Below are 23,136 nucleotides of genomic sequence, written 5' to 3' on the forward strand. Positions count from 1 at the left end.
GGCTAAGGATGTTGGGCATTTCCTTAAGTGTCTTTCAGCCATTTTTGATTCCTCTGTTTGAGTTCTCTGTTTAGGTCTGTACTCCATTTTTACTAGATTATTTGTTCTTTTGATGGCCAATTTCTTGAGTTCTTTGTATTTTTGGAGATTAGACCTCTGTCCGATGTGGGGCTGGTGAAGATCTTTTCTGTTTCTGTAGGCTGCCGTTTTGTCTTGTTGACCGTGTCCTTTGCTTTACAGAAGTTTCTCGGTTTCAGGAGGTTCCATTTATAAATTGTTTCTCTCAGTGTCTGTGCTACTAAGGTTTTATTTAGAAAGTGGTCTCATGTGCCAATGCATTCAAGTGTACTTCTCACTTTCTTTTCTGTGAGGTTCAGTGTGGTTGGCCTTATGTTGAGACCTTTGACCCATTTGGACTTGAGTTTTGTGCATAGTGTTAGATATGGATCTATTTTCATTCTTCTTCATGTTGATATCCAGTTATGCCAGCACTATTTGTTGAATATGCTTTCTTTTTTCCATTTTATATTTTTTTCTTCTTTGTCAAAAATCAGGTGTTTGTAGGTGTATGGATTGATATCTGGTTCCTCAATTTAGTTGCATTGGTCCTCCTGTCTGTTTTTATGCCAATACCAGGCTGGTTTTGGTACTGTAGCTCTGTAGTAGACTTTGAAGTCAGAGATTGTGATGATTCCAGAAGTTCCTTTATTGTATGGGATTGTTTTGGCTATCCTAGGTTTTTTGCTTTTCTATAGGAAGTTGAGTACCATTCTTTCAAGGTCTGTGAAGAATTTTGTGATGCTGCATGTGCTCTTACCTTGTCTACCCATCTTTTCTTCTGATTGGTGTAGTTGGGGCTGTCTGTGAATTTGGTGATCAATCTTCCACCTGCCAGTGGATCCAAGGCTCAGATGGTTGTTCCTCATGCTTCAGCCAGGGACACTGTTCCAGTCAAGCCGTTGGTCACTTTGTGTTCCTGGAGGTTACCCAGTGCTCATGAGGTTTGCTTTGCAATACCAGGGGTCATTTGTGTCTGCTCCCACAGAGACTTCTTGCTTGGGGCTCTTTCTGCTGAGATTGCTGTCTTGTGCTTGCTCTGGTAGAGGTCCTGCCTCAGACCTACTCTACTCCCTCAGAGGTTCCAGACTCACATGTGCACTTCAGAGGCCTCTGATTCTAGCCTACTCCCTCAGCAGTTGCTCCCTTGTACCTACTCCTGTGGAGTTGACTGTCTCAGGCCTGTTCTGGCCTAGGTTGCTGGCTCAGACCTGTTTCCCTAAATGTCTCTGGTCTGGGCCCACTCCTTTGGAGGTCCCTGGCTTGGGCCTGATCCCATAAAAGTCTCTGGATCTGGTCTATCCCTTCGGAGGTCCCAGACTGGTGCCAAGACCCATGGAGTTACTGGCTCAGGCATACTCCCTCACAGGTCCCAGACTCAGACACCTCTATACCACCCACTCTTGAGCATATACCCAAAGAATGCTCCATTTTACCAGAAAAATACTTGCTCAATAATGTTCACTTTGGCTTTACTCTTAATAGCCAGAAACTGGAAACAACAAGAATATCACTCAATAAAAGAATGGATAAAGAAAATGTAGTACACTTACACAATGGTATTATGTAGTTGTTAAATGATGGCTAGAATTTTAAATTTCTTAGCCATTTGTAATTCATCATTTAAGAATGTTCTATTGAGTTCCATGACCCAGTTTTAAATTGGGTTGTTTTCTTGATGCTCTTCGTTTGTTTGTTAGTTCTTTGTATAGTCTACAGACTAACCCTCTGTCAGATGTACAATTACAAAGATCTTTCCCATTATGTAGACTGTCTCTTTACTTGGTTGATGGTGGTCTTTACTGGTCATTAGCCTTTTTAGTTTCATGAGTTCCCATTTATTGTTGGTGTTTAAGTCAGAAATATCAAGATTTTGTTCAGAAAGTCCTTCCTTTTTCCACCAAGTTCAGGTGTATTTTCTACTTTCTCTTCTTTTGGATTCAGGATATCTCATCTTAGATTGAGGTTATTGATCCATTTGGAGTTGAGTTTTGTGCAAAATGAAAGATAAGGATCAAGTTTCATTCTTCATGCAATTATCCAGTTTGTTTGGCAACATCTGTTGTAGATGCTTTCTTTGCTCCATTGTATATTTTTGTCTTCTTTTTTAAAATATTGGTGACTGGAAGTATGTGAACGTATGATAGTGCATTCAATTCTATTCTATTGAATGGTATATCTGTTTTCTTCCAATATCATGTTGATTTTATCTTTATAGCTATATGATATGTCTTGAAACCTGGAATGGTAAGCCTTCCACCATTGTCCTCTTCCCTCAGGATTGTTTCAGCTATCCAGGGTCTCTTGTGGTTACATATGAAGTTACAGATTGGTTTTCAATATCTGTGAAAAATGGCTAGAATTTTAAGTTGTGTTGGAATATTTAATCTGCAGATTGTTCTAGTTAGGATGGCCATTTTCACTATCTTAATTCTACTGATCCATAAGCATAGGAGTTCTTTTTATATTCTGATAATTCTGATATCCTCTCCAATTTCTTTCTGCAATGTCTTAAAGATTTTACTATACAAGTCTTTTACTACTGTAGCTAGAACTATTCCAAAAGGCCACTGTGGAAGACAGTGTTTCTATGATTTATCTCTGAGTAGATCTATTTTTATACTTGTATATAAGAATGACATGGATTTTTGTTTTCGAATTTTATATTCTGCTACTTTACTAAATGTATTTATCAGATATAGAAGTTTTCTGGACAATTCTTTAGGAATTTTAGTACACAAAATCACATTGTTTGCAAATAAGGATGCTTTGAATTCTTCCTTTCCTGTTTGTGTCCCATTTATCTACTTTGGTTTTCTTGTTGCTCTAGCTAAGATGTCATGAACTATGGTTTATAAAATAGATATTTGATTATTTTTTTCTTCAAACTGTTTGTTAATTGGAAATCATAGAATTATCAAAGTTTTTGTCTCATAGCAGAGGAATTCCTTTCATTAGCATTCTGTGAATAAAAAGGTATTAACATGATTTAATCAATAAATTATGATTGTCTTTTACTTAGCAGAACTAAATTTTATCTAATTACAGAGTATACTCATAAACATTTGGAGAAATATAAATGTTAATGATTTTAGAAGATTTTTTCTGGAAATTGTTTTTGTATTTCTATATGCCAAATTTTCTGAATGAACTCTGATTTTTTTTTACATTTTATTTGGCATACATGTGGAGGTCAGAGGACAACTAGTAGAATTTGATTCTCTTTCCCACCTTATGGATTTTGGAAATCAAACTCTGATCTGCAAGCCTTGTGGCAGGCCCCTGTACCTTCTGCTCTACCTCACCGCACCCTTGTGATTTTATTTAATATTTCATCCCTTCACACCAAACCCATCTTCATTCTGAGTTTACACAACTAAGAAGCTTGGTTAGAGCAGATAAGTGCAAGTGGTAAAGATCTGTGCCTTGTCCAGGGTATATGACCCAGATGGAACTGGGAGCTATTGTCCTCGTCCCCTTTCCACATGTGGCCCGCTCTCCAGAAGATTGCATTCTTTCAAGGTGATCTGAGGATAAAATCAGTGAGGCCAATAATAAAATGTCTCTGTCCTTTAGGAATTCTGAGTATTAATACAAATGACACAAGCCTAAATGACTAAAATCAAAACTTAGACGTAAAGAAATGTGCAGAGGGAAGCAAGATACTCTTCCGTGGCTTCAGTCAGTATTCTTAACTGTCTCCTTATTTGCAGCCAAATGGCTTTGACATCCTCCGTTCCCTCCTTCCTGCAGCCAGTGCAGTGTGTTTCAGGAATTATGATAAGTGTGTAAAACGTCTTTCTTTTCTGAAGTGGAAAATGAGCCTTTGGTGAAGGGAATAAAGCTAAGCAAGAGTGATGCTTGAATATAGGGTCATTGTTTGATTTGAGTGGCTCAAGTGGAAAATAGGCTCCTTGTTGAAAACATTAAGAATCTCTTCACTCAGACAAAGAAGAAGGACACTGGAAATAACAAAATCAAAGATGAATATTGATACTAATGAAATTTCAAAACTTGGTAGGTCGTACCTTAAAAAACACACTCCACTAAATTGGAAAATATAAATGATATGGATGATTTCTAGATGAATATGTCCTACCAGAGTTAAACCACAAAGAGATAAATAATTCAAACAGACCTATACCAAATGAAGAAATTAAAACAGTGATGAAATGTTTCCCAACTAAAAGGAGCCAAGGTCCAGTCAAATTTATTGAAGAATTTTACCAGGTCATCATAGAAGAATTAACACCATTATTCTTAGATCATTCCATAAACTATAGTAGAAAAGAAAGCTCCAAAATTCCTTTTAGAAATGTAGTATTATCCTGATAAGCAAACAACATTAAAAGGAAATAGTAAAGCAATCTCTTTGATGAACTTAGACACAAAAATTTTCTAATAAAATTTCTGCAGTATAAATACAAGTGCATGTCAAAACATAACATGCTTACTGGTCAAATTGGCTTCATTCTAGAGAACCAAAAATTATTCAACATTATAAATAAGAATGTAATTCATGATAGAGATGGACTTGAGGAAAAAAATCATACAATCATTTCAATGAATAAAGTAAAGAATTTAATGAAATTCAATATCCCTCATGGCAAGAGCCCTGAAGAGGCTAGGAATAAAAGCAATTGTCCAAGAAGGTCAATATGTACAAACCTATATTTAATACTATGCTAAGTGGGGAGAAACTCAAAACTCTCCTGCTTAGATCAGGAGTAAGACAAGGATTTCCAATCTTTCTACATCTGTTTAATATGATGGTTGTTCTTAACTAGATTTATAGTACTAGATGAGAAAATAAAATGGATTAAATAGAAATAAATAAATGTGTCCCTATTTGAGGACAATGTAATTCTATATTTAAAGGTTTTACAAACTCCAATAGAAAACTCCTGGAATTAATACATGCTTTCAGGAAAGTGACAGGATACAAAATTAGCATCAGTAGCCTTCCTATATACAAATGACAAACACCCTGAGAAAGAACTCGGGGAAACAAAACCGTTTGCAATAGCCCAAACCAGTTACACAACAAAACAAAATCAAAACCCTTGGGAAAAGCCTAAATAAGAGTATAAAATTTTAACAATTAAAACTTGAAAACTCTTCTGACTTCTTCTTCTGTAGGTTTCCTGAGCACTGAGGGAAGGGATTTGATGGAAACACCCCAATTAGGACTGAATGTTCTTTGATAATGACTGAACAAGGCACATATCCATGAATATACTAGTACATCATTAGGAGTCATTATACCGCTACTTTTTTGTTTTATAGGCCAGTATTATTTGGTTTTACCTTAGGTCTCTGGGATATCTAGTCTCTGGTTCTTGGTCACACAAACGCTATCAAGTAAGCATTCCATTGCATGGAGTGGGCCATAAGTCAAATCAGATGTTGCTTAGTTACTCCCACAAGCTTTGTGCCAACATTACTCTAGTATGTCTTGTAAACAGGATATCATTGTAGAGGAAAGGTTTTGTGACTGGCGTGGTATTTACAGATCTCTTCTGGTAGCAGCAGAGTACCTTCCTGTACCAAAGATACACATAGTGGTGAAGGCTCTATCTAGGCACCAGCTCGACTTCTGCATGTTCAATGAGTTGTGTAGGTATGCTGGCCTTCACTGAAAGGGTTCTTAATGGAAAGAAAGATCACTTCCCTTCATACAATTACCCTTAAAATTTTTATTTTGTTTAATATGTAAAATTCAAGTAACTTAAACCAGGTATATATTTATCAAAATATGGACATTAAACATCATTTTTAAACCTCTTCAAGTCTACTGAGAAATGTACAAAAAAAAAAACAAGACCAAATAATCAAATTCATCAGACACCTCCTGCCCACAGGCTTGACCCCAGACAGGCTTTCCTTTCCTGCGGTCTCTACTACTGGTCATTCACTGAAGGGGTTCATGCCATGTTCTTTTTAACCTGCTTGCGATTTCTTCCTAAGATTTGGCAGTCAGGGTTTGGCTTCCCTGGATGCCCAAGAACACTGGAAAGATTGCCATTTGGAATGCAAATAGGAATGTGAGATGAAGGTTTTGGTTATTCACCGGTCACACTAGGTGCAACCATTTCAAACATAAGCAGGTTCCTTGTTGGGAAAGAAGGGAGAAATAAGAGCATGTTGTTACTCTCTACCACCCTAATGTGTATAACCCTAGCTGACCCTCTGAATGACCGTCCTATGCTGCAAACAGAACTCCTTAGACATTTCGAGTGGACAAGAAAGAATTCTTCCTTCATCAGATTAAAAATTTTCAAACTGTGTAAATAATAATAACTTTAAAAAAACCCAAAACAACAAACCAAAAACCAAAAAAAATATTTCAAAGCGAATAGGAAAAACACATATTTTTTTGTAATTCCTATCTTTGGTTCAGTGTAAAACTTTGCTTTATTTCCATGACTTCAATGATTTCCCTTCAGGAAGTTATTCATTTACAGTTTTCTTTAAAGAGTTTCTATAGTGTGAGATGACACTAACAGAGCACAATAAGGGGAATAAAGCATTCTTGATGATCTTTTTTTTGCTTTATTTATTTATTTATTAAAGATTTCTGCCTCCTCCCTGCCACCGCCTCCCATTTCCCTCCCCCTTCCCCGATCAAGTCCCCCTCCCTCGTCAGCCCAAAGAGCAATCAGGGTTCCCTGACCTGTGGGAAGTCCAAGGACCACCCACCTCCATCCAGGTCTCGTAAGGTGAGCATCCACGAAACTGCATAGGCTCCCACAAAGCCAGTACGTGCAGAAGGATCAAAAACCCATTGCCATTGTTCTTGAGTGCTAAATAAGAAGGTGAACCCAAAGAAAAAGATATAGGCATCCTCCTGAATATTAACCCTCATCAGGCGATGAAAGGAGACAGAGACAGAGACCCACATTGGAGCACCGGACTGAAATCTCAAGGTCCAAATCAGGAGCAGAAGGAGAGAGAGCACCAGCAAGGAACTCAGGACCGCGAGGGGTGCACCCACACACTGAGACAAGGGGGATGTTCTATCGGGAACTCACCAAGGCCAGCTGGCCTGGGTCTGAAAAAGCCTGGGATAAAACCGGACTTTCTTGATGATCTTGAAGCCTCTTAAATGGCTTCTTTTTAGTCTGCTCAAATGTTTGGGCTTCCTGAAATCTAAAAGGTAGAATTATTTTTTAAAGGAAATCAATGTGCAAGGGGAAATATATAAGGAAATGAAGATACCTTGCTTATAGACGTCTTTCTATAAATCCACCAGTCAGAAATAGATTTAATGATCAACCACTAATGGATAAGCTAATAAAGTTAACAGGTACTATATGTAACACTGTTACAGAAGTACAAAAGCGCTAGTTGTTTTTTTTATGGTCTCGGGGTTCCAAGGCCTCTGGTCTCCACAGGCACCTATAATGACATGCACATACTCACACACAAACACTAACACCTGCAAATAATTAAAAATAATATGAATAAAGTTTGTAAAAAATAGTTTACTGACCAAATTGCTATGTGTTATACAATGTTCATGGATAAGTCACCACGTTGGCAAAAACATACACTATTTAGTCTTATGTAAAAGTGTCTGTATTCTGTTCAGACAAAGATAAAAACTAACATACAACATAAAACCATGAGATTCTTTTAAAGTTTAAATGATCATTTAGTTTCAGATACTCAAAGCATATATGTGCATATGAAGTTTTCATATGAGTTGATGAAAATGAGGTATCTGCAGGTAAGTGATATGCAATGTCCATGCTTTATGATTTACCTATTAAGACTGATGAAAAACTTAGCACATATAAAATCAACACCCATGGTGCCATTGGCTTCCATTCTCAGATGGCAAGCATGAATAAGTTGGAGAGGAAGCTACTTTATTCAGAGGAGGGAAGTAGTGTCCTATACCCAGGTTCTGCAAGGGGCTGTCTACTTACACACAGGCAGGATCACTCAATAACAGCTTGGCATCCATATACTGTTTGCAACCTTCTATAAAAATTTTGGAGAGATACTTGAGACCTGAGGTTCCAGAGGAGATAGAGATACACAGTAAAAAGTTTCATGGAATAAGAAGCAAGGTAGCATGAACCAAACACCAGCCGGGACATGTAATAAGAGTAAGGGAAATTCAGTTTGCTGTATCTCAGTGCTTGGTATAGCAGTTCCAGGATCTTGGGAAGGGTATTCTTTCCCTCCTATTGTTTCCTGTTCCTAATTATGTCAGCTTCGCTGGTTGTCAGGCAGGCTTACTTTTTTAGGATATACTTAAACAGTTAAAGTAACTGGGCAGTGGTGGTGCACGGTTTTAATTCCAGCACTAAAGAGGCAGAGGCAGGCGAATCTCTTTGAGTTTGAGGCCAGCCTGGTCTACAGAGAGAGTCCCAGGACAGGCTCCAAGATACACAGAGAATTCCTGTCTTGAAAAACAAAGAAACAAACAAAAGTGAAAGTATTAGTCTTCTAAGAATTCTCCTTCAGGGTAATCTATTCATAACAGACTCGATCTTTCTGACATTGTTAGAGACCAGAAGACAGAATCACTACAGATAAAGGTGCATAGGTTCCTACATGGGGCAAGCAGAAACAAAACAAAGCAAAGCAAAACAAACACACCTGTATTTTTATGTAGCTGTTTCTGAAAACCTTTTGAATAAATGGATTCCAAGCATTTTACTCTAAAATTGAAGCAGTGTTTTTGTAGATTATGTAAAGTTGAGAACACTGTAACTTATATCCTGACTTTTTGTTTGCTTAACGGGTGTGAAGGGACGATGAAGCATGGGAAACGGAACACATGCAAGCAATGTGAAGTGAGCTTAACTATTTACACTTCCCTTAACGTTTATGGCATTAGCTAATTAAAAACTTAATTTCCATGAAACAGAGGAAATAAAATAAAAAGACAAAATGCTCCTTCTTTTGCGGAGAGATGCAAGCCCTTGCTGAGCAGAACACATCAAAGCAGCACAAAGCATGTATAAAGACATTGATTGCCATTAATCTTACCCAGATTTGGAATTATGTCAATCTGCAAAAATGAATTGCTTCACTTTCAAGGTAGTTCAGTTGCCATGTGTAATTGCAGAGACTATAATGTTGTACTAATTGACATTAGTCTTTGTGGAAAAATGTTCAGTGTTCACTTTGGAATGTTCTCCATCTCCTCCCCTTGAAACTTCATCTGGTCCCAATTACCAGCTGCTTCTAATTTGATTCAGTGGCAAAGAACAAGCTGGGCTTCTGTACTGAAGCTGAAGTAAGCCTTCTCCTAGGTCTTGTGCTAGTCCTTCTTGCTCTGTTAGCTGAAGCTAATAGAAAACTTTATGTGACCCAAACAGCTTTATGACATTTTATGTAAAAAAAAATGCAGAGAGGGGAATTTAAGTAACACATATCTAATGTCTTCGTTTTTTCATTTGAATAAAGCTTCATATGACTTTGTAGCTAAAGCAAAGTAAAAGTTTCCACACAAGTGCTCATTATTTTAGCTTATCCCTTTACTCAGAATCGTTATTGTGAAATGACTGAATCTGTTCATTTATAATAAATTAGGCATATTTTTGGGAAGGGTCCTTCAAGTGCTCACATCTTGTAACTTCTTCAGTTTCCCTTATCTAGCATATAAAGGCTGCTTGTGCATGCCCAGAGCTGGGGTAAGCACTGGCTTGTAACATACGAATCTCAGTTTTGACTTTCCTGATTGTGTAGGTCTTTCAAAAGGCAACCGTTAACTTTTATGTGAAAACCCAAAAATCTGTCTTTTTAAATTGTTTTTAATGAGCTATACATTTTTGTCCGCTCCCCTCCCTTCCTCCCTTCTCCTCTTCTACCCTCTCCCGAGACCCCCACACTCCCATTTACTGAGGAGATCTTGTCCCAAGAGCCAGTCTTCAGAGTTTAAATTTTTTAGAGTGTGTGCTGCTGCCCTGTACCCACAGTGTCCTTGGGTGCTAGTCAAAACAAAACTGGGTGTGATCAGCCCTGGCTGTACTCACCATAGACACTGAGATGTGACAGGATTCTCCCAAACAAATATTCTGGTTTTTCCAGGCAGACAAAAAAATCATCCATCCAACCTAAGGCAGAGGTTGACAACCCTTGCTTTATAGGACAGATAGTCCTGTTTTAGGCGACTATATGGTCTGTGAGCTAAACTGGTCAATTTCACTTTTTGTCAATGATTAAAAAAAAATCAAATGAAGACTATCTTGTGACTCTGAAAGAGTGTATGAAATCGAAGCATCAATACATATTAACAGATTTGACCTGAGTTCTCTGATTTCTTAGCATTGGCACACAATATCCATTCATGCTCAGGATGCTGCCACGTTCAGGGCAAACACTGACTTTCCTCAGGTTGTTTTCCATGTGTGCCTTTAACTTCAGCATTCCACAGGTAGATGGATCTCTGAGTTCAAGACTAGCCTGGTCTACAGAGCAAATTCTGGGACAGCCACATCTACACAGAAACTGTGTCTCAGAAAGACAGAGAGGGAGGGAAGGAGGGAGGGAGAGAGAAGATAATAAAAGAAAAATTATATTTTGGTCATGGTTTCCAGCTCCCACCTATCTGCCCAAATCCACATTATATTTCCCTCTCTCATTAGAATATAAACAGGCAACATAAAAGTAACAAGACAAAGCAAAACAAACCAGAATAGGACAAAACAAATGGAAGAAGAAGGAAAGAGCCAAAGAAAAAGCACAAGAAACACACACACATTTGAATACTCATATCACATAAAAACACTAAATTAGAATCTACAGTGTATAAGTCAAAGATCTGTAAGATAAAAAAAAAAAGCCCAGACAAAGCATTATGAGACAAAAGTACCTCTAAATATACCATTGAATTTGTTTTATGTTGGCCATCTAATTCTGGGCAGGGGGCCTTTCCTTAATTGTGGTTTGTATACTCAGTAAGACTTTGCTGGAGAAAATTAATTTTTTTTCTGAGTGGCTGCCAATTGGAGATAACTTTTGGTTTATAGATGGAGATTTGTGCGCATTCCCCCTCTCAGGGCTTGACCCCATCTGGCTTAGACCTGTGCAAGCCAGTGCAGGCCAGTGCATGCCTATGAGTTTATGTGCATGTCAGCCCTGTTTTGTCTAAAAGGACTTATTTCCTTGGCTGTTTCCATCTCCACTGGCCCTTAAAATCTTTCTACCTCCACTTCCACAAAGTTCCTTGTGTACTCTTTTTTAAAAAAAAATTGAAAATTTAGATTCTTCTCTCATACAGTACATCCTGATCAGTTTCCCTCGCTCTACTCTTCCTAGTTCACCTTCACCTCTCCTGTTTCCGAGATCTACTTGCCCCTTGTCTCCCATCAGAAAAGAGTTGGCCTCCAAGACACAACACCCAAACACAACAAAACAACATACAATAAAGGCAAAGCAAGAGCTGTCACACCAAAGCTAAACAAGGGAACCTAACAGGAGGAAAATAGTCTGAAGAGCAGGAAAGAGTCAGAGATACACTGGCTCCCATAATTAGCAATGAATCCCACAAAACACCAAGCTAACGGCCACAACAAATAAGCAGAGGACTTGATGCAGACCTCGCAGGCCCCATGCTTGCCGCTTCAGTTTCTGTGAGCCCATGGGAGCCATACTTAGTTGATTCAGTAGGCCATGTTCTTCAGTGTCCTCTATCCCATTTGACTCATAGAATTCTTCTGCCTTGCCTTTTGCAGGATTCCCTGAGGTCTGAGGGGAATTCTGCCTCCACGGAATGTCTGACTTGGGTTCTACACCTGCTCCCATCGGCTGCTGGAGGAAGTCTCTCTGAGGACAACTGGATAAGGTACCGATCTATGAGTATAGCAGAATATCATTAGGAACCATCACATTGAAATTTTTTTTTTTTAAAAAAAGACCAGTTGTGTTTGTGTGTTTGGTTCTACCCTAGGTCTATGGGCTATCCAGTCTCCAGTCCCAGACCATCCAAGCAGTGTTGGCTGTGGTCTTCCTCTCAGGGAGTGGGCCTCAATTTAAATCAGACATTGGTCAGCCACTCCCTCAAGTTCTGTAGCCACCATTGCCCCAGCACATCTTTGAGGCTGGACAAATTGTTGGCCAAAGGTTTTGTGGCTTGACTGGGGTCAAGTTTTCTCCTTTGGTAACATGCAAAGTATTTCCCTGCACCGAAGAGACTAAAACATAGGGGTGAAGGCTCCATGCAGGCACCAGCTCAGCCTCTCTACCTTCAGTGAACTGTGCAGGTGCTGTCCTCAACAATGTCTCATTTCCTGTCAGTTTGTCCTAGCATCAGCTTGGTTGTTTGGGGCTCTCCACAGAACCCTCTTGGTGGACAACAACTCAACAGAACACAACCCAATCCCACCACCCTGTCTGGTTACAAGAAATAGCCAGCTGAGACTCCATCTGTCTTCCATTACTAGGAGTCCTCACTGGGATCACTCTCACAGATTCCAGAAAGTTCTTTTAATATGAAAATTCTGTTAAGATTGATAGAGACATTTAAAATTTAAAAACAAAATTATTAAAATGTTTCTTTTTTCATTTTACATTCCAATCATAGTTCGTCTTCCTTTCTCTCCTCTCAGGTACTCCACCTTCCCCCGACCCAACCCCAAACCCAGTCCTCAGAAATGGTAATGTCTCCCAAGGGGAAATCTGTGAAGTCTGGTATATCAAGTTGAGGTAGGACCAAACCCCTTCTTCCTGTATTGAGGCTGACCAAGGTATCCCTCCATGCGGAATGGACTCCAGAAAGCTAGTTCTGCAAACCTGTAGAGCCAGTTTGGAAATCAGAATGGCAGTTTCTTAGAAAATTTGGATCAGTCTACCTCAAGACACAGCAATACCACTCTTGGGCGTATACCCAAAGGATGCACATTCATACCAATTTTTTTTTACATAATTAAGATTTACCTACTAAATTACATAATTTTTAAATGAACTTGTTTACAGGCTTACTTTACAGCAATTTTTGCTATCATTTCTTTTTTGTTTTTAATTCACTCTCTTGTATAATACATCCTGACCGCAGCCTCCCCTCCCTCCTCTCTTCCCAGTTCCCCCTACCTCCTCGCACTACCAGATCCACTCTTCTTCCATTTCCCTTCAGGAAAGATCAGGCCTCCCAATGATATCAACTGAACATGGCACAACACAATGAAATCCTAATAATTTTTACTTATTAATTTTTTAATAAATAAGCTAGTTCTTGCTCTGCAGTCCAGGTGGGCATTAACTCCCATATAGTGGGAAAATAGGTGCATAGCACCATGTCTGGGCTCCTCTAAAAGTCCTAAAGTTTAAGAGTTCCTTGGGGACAAAAAGCTTGTCCACTGTAGTTAGCTCTCACTTCTTGGATTTATTAAATAAATTATCTAATCATTCCATGTTCTTAACCAAATTTCTCTCAAATTTAATGTAGATAATTGGCCTATCATAGCAGAGCATGTCATCTAAATTGATTTTTTTGTCTTTAGTATTTATCTTCTGAAAATATATATTACTGGCCATTCAACAGTTTACATTTTTATGCTGGAACTGGTAACATTTTTTTCTCACGTGGTATTAAAGGATAGTTTTTAAATATAATGATAATTTCATTTAGCTCTTTTAATCCTAGATAATATTACCACATGTTAAATGCTTATAAACCATTTTTATTATATCCTGAGTTCTGAAAAATACGATTTGATCATGAAGCAGTATAGTTTTGGGCCAAGGGAAAATTATTATATTTAACCTAATTTTTTGAAGAATTTCCAAATGCTTTCAGTACCGTCAAAGACACTTCTCTATTTGTTATTAATCTTGAATGTAGTCATATATTTAAATAATACATGGAAGCAACTGGCATCCAATATTTTGCTGATGTGGAAAGGAAAAACTTGAGCTTTAAAAGTGTTTTTCAAAAGATTAAGAGGCTAAGTCATAGGTTTTGATATTTTTCTCAGTGCAAACACTCAGCAGGGGCTGGGTAGATGCCTGTTGAAACTCAACCGTAGTTCTAAGTTGAACTGGAGGAATTGCTGTGTAACATTTGGCATGTTATTTAATTTCCCTGACACATATTTAAGTATAAAATGGAAATAATAAGATTGTGCCCTAGATAAATATGTAATAAGTAAAATTTGGGTTGAGCAGTTTATAATGTTTAAAGCTCTTGACCATATGGTCAGCACAAAGGAAACAGTCAACCTTATTTATACCTCCTCCCTCCTTTTATCCCAATGTTCTCCTCTGTCTTCTTATGAATTGCTATTCTCCAGTCGTATTTCATTGTTTCTTGTTGGTTATTACTAGAGACTATTAGATACTGTCAGCATCACTAGAACCATTTGGTTTGTAAATCAGAACAAACCTGTGCTGCGACCCTTTCTAAGATTCTTTTACAAACAACATTGGTGTTTGTATGGAACTATAATTGAAACATTTTCTCATGTTTTTATCAGTGAACTCCCTTCATGGTAGGCTACCTTCACTTTACAAGAGAAACAAAGTGGGCTTTCTATGGCTTAGATTAAAATGAGTTAGTATGTCTAAAAAGTTATGAAATAATTGTTGTTTAAATATTTGAAGCAGGAAGGCCTACTACACACAACTAGTTTACCGAAATGTTTTATGTGACAGCCCATGACTACTCAGGAAGACACCGGTAAAACAAAGGCAAGATCAAAAAAATTCTGAGTGACAGTTTCAGTATACGCATTAAGTTATATATTAATATATAACTATAGCATATAGAATATAACTATGCTATATAATATATAAATATACTCAAAATGATGACAGAACAACAAACAAAATATCTGACTGATCTAACAAATAAGACCTACAGATTATCCACTCACCTGTCAGGATGATTGACACTGACTTTATACTTTATTATATTGGAACTATAACTTCTGGCAAACATCTTAGAAAACCAGTGCCAACATTCTAAAAGGCGGAGCCATGGTCTGCACTCTGACAGGAAGCTCCTGAGATGGTGGTGAGCAGGGAAAATGGTGGTCCATATGGTGAGGAGGGCTGATCTTCTCTGCAGTAGGACGGATGCCAGCACGCAACAGGAAAGGAAATTGAAACTCAAGAATTTATTTGCTTTTCCCAGAGTCTGTGATTAATCAGCATCAAATGTGGATCTTAAGGAATCTTCTTGTGCTAAACCTGGGCCCAGACCAAGAGGACACACACACAACGTTTTGACCATCTTGACCAGAACCGCAAAAGACGGGAAATTTCTCAGAAATAGATGTTCTCAACTGACTTCCAAACCTTAGGTATGTCCTCTTAGGTAAGTGTTAGGAAAAACATGATGCCTCTGGAATCAGCTTCCAAGCCACAGAAAGCTTCATAGGATCTAGCTGTCTGCTCTTTAAAGCTTTTAAAAAAATATATTTTTTGTCTTTGTGCTTCTGTGGAACATTGTATCCAACTCTCTAGGATGGGCTCAAAGACAGCAACAGCAGATGATCAAGTAGTCTCTCGAAGTTTTCATATCATGCAGTGTAAGTAATAATAGCCTTGCTCAGTTCCAGGGTTCAACATCTTTTTCAATTGCTTTTAATCACCAGCACTATCTTTCTATGGCAGGCGACTGAAGCTAAATTTAATTTTATGAGTAACTGTAAAGTCAGTTAGATTCAACAGTCATTTATTCACCACCTAAAATATTCCACAGACTGAAAAGAATGAAGCATGATTTGTGCACAGCCTCAGCTATCCAAAGCATTAGAGTATGGTAAAAGAAACAAATTCTTGGGCAAATATATCCAGTATTATATAGTGTGGTCCAACCAAGAAGCAGCAAGTTTGAGTGGAGAGATGCTTAGTCCATTTATTTCAATGGAGAGAAAACTCCAGAAAGAAGTAGTTTTCCTGCTGGTGACTTTTGTTACCCTGAGCAGATCTGTCTGCGAGATCTTGGATCTCAGGACCTAAATGAATGGAGCAGACTACAGGCTAACGCAGTAGAAAATCTTAATACAGTTCAGTGTACTTTTATATATGAAATAATAAAGAAAGAAATGATTTAATGAGAGTTGATTTTAGAAAAAACGGACCAAAAATTATGTAAACAAACACCAGTGGGCACATACTAAATATTGATAGAGTAGCCATTTCCCAGAACTTTCCCAGGATAGACCAATTTAAATACAATTGCCTGGTACATACTACAAATTATATCTGGGAAAGCACGAAAGACAGAAGGTCATATCCATATTCAGAATACATTAACCAGATTGGGTTCTATTGCTGTATTCTGATATCCAAGAAGAATACAGAAGTCTTATGAACTGAACACAAATGTTCAACATAAGAGGCATGAGATTACATCCAAGAATAATTCTGGGAACAAAATGTACCTGAGATACTAAGGGTACCCTCTACCCTTTTTCCTGGCGTTTTTCTCACAGTCCCCCCAAAGCATTATTAACCCTATGTCATTACTTTGGCTATGTTCTGATACCCTACTTTTAAGTTTCAGTAGGCATACATTTATTCAGAACATATTTGGCATAAACACATAATATATGAAATTACCTGCTCTACAGATTCCATAGCAAAGATGGGAAGGGTAAGAGAAGGCTGAAGAGAATGACCAGGGATGATCATAAAGGGGTTCTCTAATGCCTCATTAAGGAACTTGGGTTTATAGATAAGGAAATTGGATTTATAGATAGTGTGATGCTATTAAAGGAAAGTTACATGGCTCACACCTTCACCTGAATTTCCTAGACTATGATGGGGTGTGATGCAAAGAGGACAGAACTAGAGAAAGACAAGTTTGGAGGCTGTTGCGGCTCATGCATGAGGCAGAAGTTTGATGTAAGGCACTTGCACTGAGGGCAAGAGGGGAGATGGAAAGAGTAAGATACGAGAAATATTTGGAAATTAAAATTCCTGGATTAATAGATTACACTTGACATTACTGAAGGAGACTGAAAGTCTAGGGCTAGATTCCAACCAGAGAACCAATTAGATGGTTGATATCCAGGCATCAAGTTGTAATACAAGAAAAGATTTGAGGACTCAGATATAGACAACAATAATATGCTGTAAACTTATGTGCATAGCAAACAATATTCATCATTTGGGCTGCTTACTTTTATCAATCCTGCAATTTATTCATAAATTCATATCTATTTAAAATTATTTCTTCTGCCTTTCATTTAAGGACGTCATTTCTTTAAGAACTATTTCCTGAGCCACAGATGAAGAAAGTGTGCTATAGATGTATCCATCGAGAGTAGAATTCCCGTGATCTGTCTGTTGATCTCTGCATTCTGTGACGTTCTCTATTTTCTACAAAAGACGCTTACCTGAAAAGGGATAACAATTACACTTATCTGTGAGGTATATGGATGTGATTTACGCCTTAGTAAGGAATTAAACTGGTCTAGCAAAACGGAAGTAATAAGTTCTTTTCTTACGTCCATGAACTCACTAGCCCCAGGAAGCTGGTTAGGGTTCCAGGACCAGGCATGGTTTCCCTCCTGTTGAGTGATCATAAGTCCAGTCAGACAGCTGGTGGTTACCCTCACTATGTGAGTGCCACTTGCTGCAATTTTATGCATAGGTTGCTATGCTAGTACTTGTAATAGCTCATAGATGTTACAACTTGATAGGACTGTTTAATTTCTTCCCTTCCATGGGAACTTGCATAGGTTTTCTGGAACCATGAAAGCTAGAATAGCAGAAAGAGGCTTTCAGGTCAGATCCAGTTGAGTCACCCAAGTCTTGTACTCTAAGCATGTAACATCTTTTATTTATTCAATTAATTTATTTAAAAAATATTTTCTCATTTTACATACCAATTCCAGTTCCAACTTCCTTCCCTCCTCCAGCTCCCTTCACCTTGTCCCACTCCACCACCCCCATCCACTCCTCAGAGAGCATTATGCTTCCCATGGGTAGTCAACAAAGTCTAGCACATCACTTGAGGCATGACCAAGTGATAAGCTAGACCGAGCAAGGTAGTCCTCCAAAGAGAATGAGCTCCAAAAAGGCATTCCAAGGACTAGTGATAAATCCTGGTCCCACTGCCAGTGGCCCCGCAGACTGCTTCAGCCATACAACTGTCACCCACATTCAGGGGGCCTAGTTTGGTCCTTTGATGGTCCCCCCCTGCTGTTATTTTGGAGTCAGTGAGCTCCCATTAGATCAGGAAAACCGTTTCAGTGGGTATCTACATCATGGTCATGACCCCTTTGCTCATATTAGCACTCTTCCTTTTCTTCAATTAGACTTTGGGAGGTTGCCCTGTGCTTCTCAGTGGATCTCTGCATCTGCTTACATCAGTTGCTGGATGAAGGTTCTATGATGACAATTAAGGTAGTCATCAATCTGTTTACAGGGAGAGGCCAATTCAGGCACTCTCTCCTCTATAGTTTAGCTTTGTTTATCATTGTGGATTCCTGAAAATTTTCCTAGTGCCAGGTTTCTTGTTAGTTCCATATGGCTCCTTCAATCAATATTATCTCTTTCCTTGCTCTCCCTCTCTGTCCTTCCCCCATCTCGGCCATCCTGTTCTGTTCTGTTTTTCTCTTCTTTCCCTTCTTCCCTTCTCCTCCCCTTCTGCCCTCCCTTCTCCCACACCCCAAAGCTACCGATTTTCTCAGGAAATCGAGTCTATTTCCACTTCCCAGGGGGATAGATGTGTTTCTCTTAGGGTTGTTTATGTTACCTAGCTTCTCTGGGGTCATGGACTATATTTTGATTATCCTTTGCATCTTATATCCACTTATGAGCTAGTACATACTGGGTTAGTCTTTCTGGGTCTGAGTCACCTCACTCAGGGTGGTTTTCTCTAGTTCTATCCATTTTCATGAAAATTTCAAGATGTCATTATTTTTACTTCTTAGTAATATTTCATTGTTCAAATGTGCCATATTTTCTTCATCCATTCTTCAGTTGAGGGACATCTAGGTTTGTTGGGGGAAGCTGCCTGGCCACTTGTTTGTTTCCTAGCCTCCCAGACCCTCGACATAGTTACACAGAAACTGTATTAATTAAATCACTGCCCATTAGCTCTAGCTTCTTATTGGCTAACTCCTACATATTAATTTAACCCATTTCTATTAATCTGTGTATTGCCACGTGGCTGTGGCTTACCGGGTAAAATTTTGGTGTCTGTCTCTGGCAGGGCTACATGGCTTCTCCCCGACTCTGCCTCCTTTCTCCCAGCATTCAGCCTAGTCCTCCTTCCCAGTTCTTTCTGGCCTGCTCTGTTATATGCTCAAAGAAGTCCTTTATTAACCAATGGTAATCATGGCATACAGAGGGAAATCCCACATAGGTTGTTTCCAGGTTCTAGCTATTACAAATAATGCTGTTTTAAACATAGCTGTACAAATAAATGTCTTGAATGTAATTGAGCATCATTTGGATATGTGTCCAAGAGTGGTATTGCTCAGTCTTGAGGTAGATTGATTTCTAACTTTCTGAGAAACTGCCATATTGATTTCCAAAGTGGCTGTACAAATTTGCACTCCCACCAGCAATGGAGGTGTGTGCCCCTTACTCTGCATTACTCAGCATAAGTTATCATTTGTGTTTTTGATCCTAGCCATTCTGACTTGTGTAAGATGATATCTCAGAGTCATTTTGATTTGCATTTCCCTGATGGGTAAGGATGTCAAACAGTTCCTTAAGTGTCTTTTGGCCAGTTGAGAGTCTTCTGTTGAGATTTCTCTGTTTGGATATGTATCCCATTTTTTGATTGGGTTATTTGGTATTTTGATGTCTGGTTTCTTGAATTCTTTATGTATTTTGGAGATCAGTCCTCTATCTGATGTGGGGTTGATGAGGATCCTTTTCCACTCAGTTGGCCATTGTTTTGTCTTATTGACTGTGTCCTTTGCCTTATAACAACTTCTTAGTTTTAGAAGGTCCCATTTATTAATTGTTACTTTCAGTGTCTGTGCTACTGGTGTTATATTTAGGAAGTGGTCTCCTGTGCTCATGTGTTAAAGGCTTCTATAAGGTTTAGTGTGGCTATATTTATATTGAGGTCTTTGATTTATTGGAACTTGAGTTTTGTGCATGGGGAATAGATATGGATCTATTTCCATTCTTCTACATGTTGGCATTTGGTTATGCCAACACCATTTGTTAAAGATGCTTTCTTTTTCCATTATATAATTTTAGCTTTTTGTCAATAATCAGGTGTTCATAGGTGTGTTGATTAATATCAGGGTCTTTGATTCAATTCTGTTGGTCCACCTGTCTGTTTTTATGCCAATACCAACACTCAACACTTGACAGACAAACAAGGGCTACATTTATGATCTATCTTGTTTTGGGAATCACTTGGACTATGCTGACCAATCATTTGAAAGGAGTTTTTTTTTATGTCTGGTACTAGGGATTTTGTTAGTTTATGTAGAGAATATTGTCAGCTCAAGTGGCTTAATTTTATTTAATTTATATATATATTAATTATACATATATATATAAATTAATTGTATATATTGTATATAATTTCAGGTAAAAGTAAGATATAATGATTTCTTGAGGCTTCCTCAAATAACCTTAGTGTTATCTGTCTCTGATTCTTCCTTCTCCTTGAAAAGATACATCTATACCACAACTCTTGCATTTGTGGATCAAGGAACATTGTGGAAGATGGGGCAGAAAGTTTGCAAGATCCAGAAAACTACGATGTCTACTGTGAAAAAGTCTTTCCAAAAAAAAAAAAGCTACATAAGAAAGAGTGGAACAATGGAAGTAGAAATGGACAAATTAACAAGGACGGGAAAATTTTAATGAGCTCCCACACCTAGACAAAGAACTAAAGGCAGCTAATGACTCCTGGAAGAGGAAGAATTTCACTCTCTCTTATTGATTGTCCAGCGCAGTGGTCAGCCCTGAAACCATGTACATACAGACAACAAAAATAGACTCAGCAGTTTGTCTTTATGTATTTGTGCACATGCACATAACAGTAGTAACTAAAGAAAAAGAGGCTGTCAACTTGATGGTTCCCGGAAGTGGAGATGGAGATGTAATACTATTTAGTTATTTTTTGAACTTGAGAAAGGGGAATATTTCATATCATACTAAAGATTCTTTGTAAAAACTTAATTTCTGAGATGTATTCATTTTTTTCATGTAGGAGTGTTTTGTCTGGATGTATGTATGTGTACTAAATGTATGTTTGGTACCCCAAAGAGGTTAGAAAAGGGCACCAGATCCCCTGAAGCTGGAGTTGTGGGTGCTGGAATCTGACCTGGCTCCTCTGCCAGAGTAACAAATGCTCTTAACCAATGATCCACGTCTCTAGCTTTTAAAATGCTTTTGAGCATTTGCAAAATATTTCAGTCCGTAATTTACCATATTTTTTACTGTTTGATCTATTTAGTAGTTTACCATCCACTGCATTAAATGGATAAGAACTATAAGAACTATTGTAAAGCTCTTATTGATTAATCAATGTCTAGTGACTTCATTGAATGCTTCATAACAATCTTGTTAGAGTGAATTAGCTCAGTAAAATATACTATACAGCTGTAGTGGGACTCTGCCTAAACAAACAAACAAAGAAAAAAAGCACAAATGCACCAAAGAGTCAGATATTTCTTTTAGCATTAAGTAGTTCATAGGAATCCACTGAATACAAGTTGTTGAGATAAAAATAAAAAACATTTTCCTATTGTTTTATTCAAAATATCAAAATTTGCCATTGTACTAACACCTTAGAAACATCACACTCTTTTTAGAATAGGCCTTGGTGTTAAAGGGTGCATTGTGTGCGTGTGTGTGTGCATGCCTGTATGTGCATACGTGTGTGTGTGTGTGCATGCCTGTATGTGCATACATGTTTCATTAAGGAAAATCATAAGATTTGTCCTCAGGTTTTTTCTTTTCTCTTGAGCTATGACTCAGAAGATCTAAGTTTGCAGATAAAAATTTCATTTCACCAGAGCTGACCTTAAGCAAATTCACACTGTCAATCACAAGGAAGTCCCTGGCATTTTAACAAATAATAAATGAAAGAAAAGGAATGAATATAACCAAGAATTTTTAATTCTGGCTTATAAGTTCACATATTCAAGAATTTATTATCCATTCAAACTTAATATTTCTTTTACTATTTAATTCCTTCTCTTTTTCCATCTTCTCAATGGGGAGTTTCAGTATACGTTTTTGCCTCTGGCTTCCTCTTTTGAGAGCTCATGAAAAATGATACATAGGTGGTTTCCTCTCGGTGCCAGAGTCAACACTTTTTCTGTTCCCGAAAGCTGAGGACATGAATATGTTTCTTCTTCTTCTCATAAGGACTTACTCAAGTATTTATGTGTCCTGTAATATTTGGCATTGGTCATATTGTTCCTTCATACTTGAGGATATTTTTACTTAAAATAACATATTTCACAACTAAAAGCAGACTACCTTTGAAGGAATGAGTACAACTTTGTTTTCAATTATTTTTCTTCACGTCACAGTGGAAATGCATTTGGAGGCATCTCGTGTATATGCCCTATTTCCTTCAAGGAGAAATCTTAGTACTCCAGGGGAAACATTACGATGTATTCAGGACCTTGTAGTCCTCCTGATTCATCAAGTCCAGTTCAAAGAATGGTCTTCCTCTACACACTTTCCATTTAATTACTTGGTAAAATTAGTAACAGAAAATGAACTGTTACCAGCAGACATTTCAGGTAATTTATTCAAAGAAGAATGAGAGGGACAGAGAGAGAGAGAGAGAGAGAGAGAGAGAGAGAGAGAGAGAGAGAGAGAGAGAGAGAGAGAGAGAAAGAGAGAGAATATAAAAATTTAGTTGCTCATGGACCATGATTTGAAGAGAGCAGAAAACTTCATCTTACTAGAAGTCTTAGTAAATTTGATATTTTATGATCAAGATATTTTTATGCAAAAGATGTTGCTCAATAGGAAAGGTACTGTTCATTGTTTGTTACACGGTATTTTTCTGAACACCAAGTTGGTACCAAGCATCTGAATTGAGGTTCTCCTAAGAACATTTTACCTAGATACATCAACACCATTGGAGCAATTCAGACTATATTTTTAAAATAATATTTTTACTACAAAATGACAATCATATGGCAATGAAAAGAAGTGACTTCTTTTTAATCACTC

This window comes from Alexandromys fortis, unplaced genomic scaffold (genome assembly GCF_014885135.2).
Source record: "Alexandromys fortis isolate MF-2015 unplaced genomic scaffold, M_Fortis_MF-2015_v1.1 scaffold_22, whole genome shotgun sequence".
In the NCBI taxonomy this organism is placed as follows: Eukaryota; Metazoa; Chordata; class Mammalia; order Rodentia; family Cricetidae; genus Alexandromys; species Alexandromys fortis.